We start from the raw sequence: 9125 nt of genomic DNA on the forward strand, positions 1-9125 counted from the left end.
TTTAAATTCAGAGAAAATTGATCAGTTTTTAAAATTTAATTGAAGAATATATTTCATACACTAAAGCCTTTGATGTCTTAATTTCACTGACTGGATTTTCCTTTGCGTTTTTTATTCTAATGGCAATCTGTAATTTATAGCAAATGCATTATTCTTATCATTCTATAATTTATCACAAATAGTGATTTAAATAACATAGACTTGTTATTTTATGGTCCTCTAGTCAGAAGTGAAATTGGGCCACACTGGGTTCACATTAGTGTCCCCAGTGAGCGGAGCAGTGTGAATTCAATTCAGGAAGCAAGAGGAAACAATCTGTTTGCCTCTCTTCTCCAGTTCTGAAGCATATTTTTGTTTCTGGCCTCCTCCCTGCATCTTCAAGGCCAGCAACACTGCTGCCATTCTTCCTGATTTTCAAGTCCCTGAGATGCTACTTGCTCCCTGAAACCTAGGACAATGTGTCCATTACAAACTAAGCAATTTTAATGTGCCACCTTTCATCTACTATGTAAAATGATGCATTTACAGGTCGGTGGAATCAAGATTATGATGTGGGCATTTTACTGATTACAATTCTAACTGGCCCATGGTGATGAATAAAAAGGTATTACTTTTAGGAGGACAATGTTCAAAACCTTAAAAAATCCCACATACTTTCTCTTATCACATTATCTTCTTTGATTTTATTTTGATTTTACCTAACTACATATTTGATTAATCTAATTATGTTTGTTGCATGTTAGGATATGTGTGAGATGGAGAGCTCTTGGCTTCCTGTAGTGAGTTCCTCTAGAACTTGAAACACCCTTGGAAAGACAGTGATTCAGTAAATAATCATTGAAGTTCATCCATTTCAAGCATTTTTTCATTGTCTTGTTTTATTGCATTCTGCTATGTCTTCACCAGATGGATGATATCAAAAGTTTTATCTTTGGTCATTTTGTTATAGATTCCATAGCATCCTTCCCCTTTTTCCTAATTTCTGATAGATCAAGTTGCCTGAAATATGTGTTTTAAAAGGTTTACACAAAGAAACGATGTGTGAAATTCATTGTCCATTTTGGTTATTGTGTGACTAACACTTTCCAAAAGCTTTTCATTCTCATTAGGTTTTTAGCTTCACTTTATTTATAGATTAAATAATCTAATCTTATTTTACTTAAATTTATTTTCTGTAAGGAAGCATGATTTGTCATTTTTGTTAAAAATCACAAATTGTCTCTTCATCTTACTAATTTTTCTCTTAAATTCTATTTCTTCCTGGCTGTAACTTGTTTCATTTTCCAAATCAAATCTTGTAAATCATTTTAAGTTTGTAACTTGTTTTGGTAATTAAGTAATATTATAACCTGCAAATCAGTAAAATATCAACTAAAGAAAGGATATAATGATGAAAAAGTACTTTAGAAAAATGATTAGAAGACTGTAAAACAGGTGACAAAAATATTTAAAATTTACAAGTTGAATCAAAGAAGGTTTATGGAAAGTCATATATGAATTCTAATAATGCATATCTTAAAGTTCAAAGCATGATTCATAAAAATATATTTTACATAACATTAATATGTTATTTAAATAAAGTCAACATCTTTTTTTTTGCCAGTCCTGGGCTTGAGCTCAGGGCCTGAGCACTGTCCTTAGACTTTCTCAAGGCTAGAGCTCTACCACTTGAGCCTCAGCACCACTTCCGGCTTTTTTTTTTTGTATGTATGTGGTACCGAGGAATTGAACCCAGGTCTTTGTGCATGCTAGGCAAGCACTTTAACCACTAGGCCAAACTCTGGGCCCCTAAAGTCAACATCTTTTGATTAATTTACTTATATTGGTTTTAAACTTCTGAAAATCTCACAAAATGTGAAAATATCTTTATTTTACAGTTAAAGTCAATAACTAACTGAATTTTTGCCAAAATATTAACCTGTGTGGATTAATACATAGAAATTCACTGTTCATCCCCATAACAGATGTATCTGATTTCCTAAATAGGTTGCAAAAATAAAATTTCTCAATTGGTGTTTTAAATAAAACTGTTTTTTTTACTTTTCATGTCTTCTGTAATGCAGAAAAAATCCATATTTCAAATATGTATTTTTATTTTTTTTTGTCTGTTGTGTGACTTAAACTGGGCATGGGTGCTGTCCCTGAGCTCTTCAGCTCCAGGCTACAGCCCTACCCCTTGAGCCACAGCACCACTTCCGGTTTTCTGGTGGCTAGTTGGAAATAAGAGTCTCACAGACATTAGTGACCAGTCTGGCTTTGAACCATGATCCTCAGATCTCAGCCTGCTGAATAGCTCGGACTTACAAGTGTGACCCGCCCACACTTGGCACTCTATTATGTATATTTCATTAGCACCACATTTAGTTTATTTTTGCTTGTTTTATGAATTGTGAATAAAATCTTCACATATTAGTGCAAAAAATCTGATGTAAATATTAAATAGCAAAACAATTTGTAATGAGTTTCTTCAGGTAGTTTTATGGAACTTTATGTTAGTTTTGTTTTCTTCACCAAGGTAATTAATGCTTTGATTTGTATCATTTTTCTTTTGACATTATTCCATAAATGAAAACTTACCACAGTATGTCTTGGAGAACACAAGTGTATAGGCAAGTCTAATTTGCTTTGGTATAATTTGAACTCCTCTTGTTAAACTTCACTCAGGCTTGTGTACCAATTGCACAACCTGACTGTTTTACTGAAAAATAGTGAGCCAAACAGGCAGAAAGCACTGTCTACTTCATTCTTTCAACTGCTTAATGCCAAACAGCACGGAACCAAATGAATCAGGAAGGATAGGAAATAGAATCTCTCTAGACTCTTCCTTAGGTAATGTAACACAGAGGAAAAGACAATTACAGTGAGGATGAACTAACTGCAGCATTTGATAAGTTGTTACAATTCTAGGCAATTTGAGATAATGCAATCCCCACATCAGAATGGGATAATTTCTAGATATGATGTGAGCTGTTACAAAATCACAAGATCAATCAGTTAAATACTTAACAGCTCCTTTCTATTTATTTATCCTTGCAGTAAACAAAGAAAACCATAAAAATATAAAGGCTGAAAATATTACTAGAGATGGTGAGGTTAAAAATGCATATAGAAGTTCACATTCTGGTTTAAAGTAATAGAAATTTTCAAAGACATCTGTGAAATAGTAGTCATATATCTCTGTTATATAGCATCAGAATGCACAAATATATGCATACTATTTTATTACTCACTTAGAAATTAATCTAAATCAAGAGGGTTTATAAATTTTGCTCAAATACATATAGGTTTTAATCTGTAGGAAAATTCGTAAAGGTTCGCATAGAAACTGGAGCACACACACATATTCTGAAGAAGTTACTCAAAGAGGATTCAATGTGTCATAATCAACATCATCCCTTTCATCATTCTCTCTGCATCTTTTCCATTTCATCCCCTCAATTTATCTCATGTGGATCAAGGTTACATGTGGAACTCAGTAATGAGATGTTTTCTTATCATGTTGAAAGGTTTAAATTGAATCCCCAGCACTAATAAAAAAGGAAAAATATATATGACATTCATGTCTTACTTTAGTGTCCACCATGTTTTTAATGTTTAAGAAGACTAGGAACAAAAGTAAAGTATTTATTCCTTAATGGAGAGTAACAATATGGAAAAAATCACAGTCATTTAGATATTCCATTTCTAATGATTGAAGTAGAAAATGTATAGAATACATAAAATGTAATTTCCACATCCAAGGATATTTTCCATATGTGATACATAAAAAATAAAAACAAAACCTATCATCCATTACAAATGGAAATCCTAAATACTGCATTATGACTTTATTTCATATGCATAATTTCCCCTAATGTTTGTGGAAAAATTTACCAGGAAAGATATTATGCTCATAAAGAATCTGTTTCACTTGCTGAACAGACTCAATCTTCCTCGTCCATGGGGCAACCCATTTAAGTGTTTCATCAGCAATTCAATTTAATTCAACAAAGAACTGAGCTTGTCATCATCAGAACCACAGTCCGGATGCATTTTCATGGTTCCTGTCTTGTTTAATGGTATCATCATTCACCCAACCAACAACTTCAAGATTTTGGATTCTTCATTAATTCTCCTTTTCTCTCCTCATGTCAGCAAATCCTACTGGTTTTGTCTAAAAAAGTGTTTAACTTCCTTTATCTTTCCATTAAAACAGCAATATCGGAGCCCATCTTAAATGTGTTTCTCTGACAAGTTTGTGAACAGCCTATGCAAAGTAGTAACATTGTATCTGAAAATTGTATCGGAACAACAACAACAAAACAAACAAAAATAAGTGTGTACATTTGGCCACAATGGTATCATATAAACCAAATTTAAATTCTCTTTCTTTATCATTCCTAAGTGTTTTTGTCTCAATAAAATTTTATTTTTTTGTAATTTTTTCATATATTTTTATTGTAATTAATAGAAGGGTTACATGATATTTGCCAGATAGATGGTGCATGAATTCCCATACATTGATACCCTTTCACATGTCTTGGTCCCCATTTCCCTTCCCCCCACCCCCAACCCTCATCTTGTTTTCCTCCCTTCCCTATCCAATTTCAAATAACCAAATACAAATATATCCAATATATCAGGTAACAAAGTGAGATACTGTAACAATATGAGATAACCAAGGGACAGCAAAAGAGATGAGAGATGACATAGTACCTTAAGAACAACAATCATTCATTATATGGTTTATGTTTCTATATCCTAGAGATCCTTTCATTCAGCGTCCTACTATATGGCCTTTTGTATCAAGGTTTTGCTCTATTGTAAATCTCTGCTAGGAGAGCCCAAGGTTTCTACTGATTATGACAAATGAGGGAAACCATTGAGCTTAAGTTCCTTTGAGTCTTAATATGATTTTTTCTAAGTCTTTCCATTTCCTAACAAATGGGGAGATGTCATTCTTTCTGACAGCAGCATAGAATTCCATTGTGTACAAATACCACATCTTGTTGATCCACTCATCAACTGAGGGACATCTAGGATGGTTCCATATCTTTGCTATGGTAAATAGTGCTGCAATAAACATTGCTGTGCTGGTGGATTTAGTATGTCCTTGTTTCTGGATAATTGGGTAAATGCCAAGACTTAACATAGACCTCCCCTATGACTCAACAAAATTTTATTGTTCATCTCTAAGTATGATCATCAGTAGAGGATGAAATGCTGCTTTGTTAGCTCATCCCTCCTAACAACTTTGTGTATTCCTCTATCTCTTCTCACTCAGAGTGAGGATTACTTTAAGAGTAATTTCAGGGTATTGGATGCCTTCTATGTTCACCCTCACTCTTTCTATTATCACCGAAGCTGATACTCTTGTGAATATGTTGGTTAGCTTTCCTTTGAAGCAACACAACACCTGGAAATCAACATTAAAGGAGAATAGCTTTATTTTCTGCATGGTGTGCATGGTGTCAGAGATTGTACTACGCATTACATGTCCTTATTACATTGTGCTGGCAGCCAAGGCATAGACTGTCACTGGAATCCCAATGTCCCCTCTAGGGGAGTGGCACTGTGCCCTATCCTCAAATGTTCTTAACTCTTCCCAATATTTAGGTTTATAGTCCACATATGAGAGAAATACGAAATGTTTCACGTTTTCTCTCTTTCTCTCTCCCCTCCCCTTCCTCTCTCTCTTTCTCATTCTATCCACTTAACTGCAAATGGTAAAATATTATTCTTTATAGCGGAATAATTTATATGTATGTATGTATATATGTAATTTTCTTTATCCATTCATTCATTCATGTACACCAAGATGTTTCCCTATAACAATGTTTCTATAAGCATGAGTGTCCTGGTGTCTCTATTTTAAGTGGATGAATTCTGTCAGATATATGCAGGACTGGTAGAGCAGGATCATGTAAAAATTTAATTTTAATTTTTAGAGCAGCTTCCATACTTACTTCAATAGTTACTACATTAATTTATATTCTCACTGATATTGTAGAGCAGGTCCTACTTCCTGGTATTGTCATAACCATTGTTACTTTCTTCATTATGGTTCTTCTGATCGAGGAGAGATAGAATATCCCTTTTAATTTGTATTTCCTTTATGGCCAAGATGATGAACACATTTTCATGTATATATTGGTCATTTGTAGGTCTTTTCAGAAGTCATTCATCTATTTGCCTATTTACTTATTGGATTGTTTGTATTTTGTGTTTATGTTTTGGAGGTCTTTATATATCCAGGCCTGCAAATGATGTTATAGTTACTAAAATGTCCATTGGCAGTAAAATTATTTCCTACTTTATTAACAAATCTTTGCTCATGATTAAAGTAAAGCTATGTTTGAACCTTTGAGAAAAGTTTATGACAATTTTCAGATACATCCTGAATTGCTGCATTAGACATTTTGAAAAAGTATTGACAGTATTTAAATTGTCATTTTTATGTATACAATACACACACACACGCGCGCACACACATACACGCACACGCACACACACACACACTAAACTTTCCAAATGTTTTTATATATCACCTAAAATTGTGATGAAACTGGTTGACAACTCCATTTTACCTCATCAGCAGAACTGTCAAATAAGATCAAAAGGGCAGCAATGAAAGAACATTTTATTCCTTGGATGATACTGTAGGTGGTCATAGATGATTCTTTTGATATGAAAACAAAATAAAAGGGACAAGGTGAAGATACTATTGATTCTTTGGGAAATTGCCTAATCACTTTTTGCCCCAGTCTTTTATTAAAAATAAACCTAATTCATAAACTTGGGGTGATGATTCAATTATGTGTGTAAATTTACTCCCTTTGCAAGCTAAGGGAGATAATGTTTTAGGAAAATTGGGAAAGAGAATGAGTGATATAACCATGTGTGTGCTGTATTGTCTTATGGGATGAGAAAAGATTCATTTTTAATAAAAAAATTGTATTTACTTAGAGGCATTCAGAATGTCAACAAAACAGCTGCAACTTTTTTTTTGCAATTGCAGAGTGGTATTCAGTTAACAGAACAATTATTTCATATAAGCTGTGTCAGACAACTGAAGATGAAAAAGACTACCGTCTCCATATATAACTAAATTGTGCTGTGCACCAACAAGAGCCTACTTTAAATTTCCGTGCCAATTTACAACCCCCATACTGTACCACGCAGGGTTAGTGGCTATTGAGAAGACCACCAGGACAGGGCTATCTAAAGACACATTCAGTAATATGTTAACTATACAAAAAAAGACACTGTACAGTTTAAAAACAAATCTTACACAGCCTTACATTTCAATTTTTTTTTAAAGGAGTGAGTTGTGTACAGGGGGGTTAAATGCTTTATAGACAAGAAAAAAACTGCGCTAGAACCAACTTATCCATCATCATCCTCTTCCTCTTCTTCCTCATCCTCTTCATCTTCCTCTTCTTCCTCATCCTCTTCATCTTCCTCATCTTCCTCCTCTTCCTTCTTTTTCTTGCTCTTTTCAGCCTTCACAACCCCCTTTTTTGCTGCATCCGGCTTTCCTTTAGCTGTGTAGGCAGCAATATCCTTTTCATGGTTTTCCTTCATCTCAGAAGCCTTCTTTTCTTCAGGCTGCTTGTCATCTGCAGCCGTGTCGTTTCCTGTCTCTCCCAGTGTTTTTGCAACATCACCAATAGACAGGCCCGGATGCTGCCCTTTGATTTTAGGGCGATCTTCAGAACAGCACAAGAAGAAGGCCGAAGGAGGCCATTTGGGATCCTTGAACTTCTTTTTTGTGTCCCCTTTAGGAGGGTTGTAGGTTTTCATTTCTCTTTCATAACAAGCCTTGTCCGCCTTGGCCATGTCTTCAAATTTCCCTTTCTCTTTAGCAGACATAGTCTCCCACCTCTGAGCACTTTTTAGAAAACTCTGAAAAGTTGACTGAAGCATCCGGTGTTTCTTTTTGTGCTCCTCCCGTCAAGTTTGCACAAAAAATGCATTTGAGGATATTTTGCCTCTCCGCTTCTTAGAATCTCCTTTGCCCATGTTTACTTTTTCCTCCGCCAGGCACAGAGTCGCTCGGGCCTGTCTGGCTCTCACTTGCCCCTGTGCTGTCTCTATGGAGCTCCATGTACTGCAATGGTTGTGAGAGCAGGAGCCAGACACAGCCTCCTCACTCTCTCCTCTCTGTAACATTGAAAAATTCATTTTTTAAATCCCAGAAAAGGAATCCTTCTGTAACTCTCATTTTGAAAGAGCCTTTTGTCATTCTTACCTATAATAGGAATAGCTACCATTGGAATGAACAATTGTCCCTGTCTTGGTACAGTTATCTAATTAGAAACATCTCAGTAATTAAAGTCATGCTCCACTGAAGGCAATTCAACAAGCAATAAAGCTTACAACAGAAGCCACAACATGTCAATAATTGCAGTTGTCCTACCAAAGTATGTCACTAAACTGTGGAAAGAAAAATTTTAATTGAAGTTAGACTAAAGCTCTGAGGTGGTTATAAATATGACAATTACAAAAGTTAAAAAGAAAAGACAAATTGGTTTTTTAAAAACAAGGTAAGAAAAAATGCATTGAATCAAAGAAATTTATGCTTTAAAACCTAAAGCTCATAGTTAAAAAGAAATTGGACATTTATTTCTCATAATGTGAAAAAATAACATGATATGCTGGCAAATGCATATTAGAGGAAATAATGAAATGTATTTCTGATTTTAGCAAAATTCTTGGAGGTACATATCTCTCTACGTGGAGTTTAATAAATTTCCACTCAGCTCAGATGAAGAAATTGGTGAACATTACTGATGTTGAAGGAAAATGTCAACCCTTACGGGAGAAAGGGAGAAAATTAAAATTTTAATTACACTTAAGACAAATAACATTTCTTGCTCCTAATTTGAACTACATAAACAACAAAATAGTAAATAGTAATGTGGTCTGAAGTAAGAAGATCATTGACAAATAAAACTTATCAAATACGGAAGTAATTGTCTGAAATAATTTCTCAAAAGCAATCTCCGAAAAAGAATTGGTGATGAGATATTAAACTGCATTTTATTAAATAATTTTAGGGAGTTTTTTGAAAGAAATTAAAATAATTGCCTAGTTCGTACGTGAGAACACAGTCTACTTGGAAAAGATCTATTCAGTTCCCAAGA

At 34.3% G+C, this 9125-nt stretch overlaps 1 pseudogene; it reads right to left on the minus strand.

The window, feature by feature from the left end:
- Positions 1 to 7251: 7251 nt before the first annotated feature.
- LOC150064624 (high mobility group protein B1 pseudogene) lies at positions 7252 to 8004 on the minus strand (annotated as a pseudogene).
- Positions 8005 to 9125: the final 1121 nt, after the last annotated feature.

The sequence above is a fragment of the Megascapheus bottae genome, chromosome 4 (assembly GCF_031878675.1).
Source record: "Megascapheus bottae isolate mThoBot1 chromosome 4, mThoBot2.hap1, whole genome shotgun sequence".
Lineage (NCBI taxonomy): Eukaryota > Metazoa > Chordata > Mammalia > Rodentia > Geomyidae > Megascapheus > Megascapheus bottae.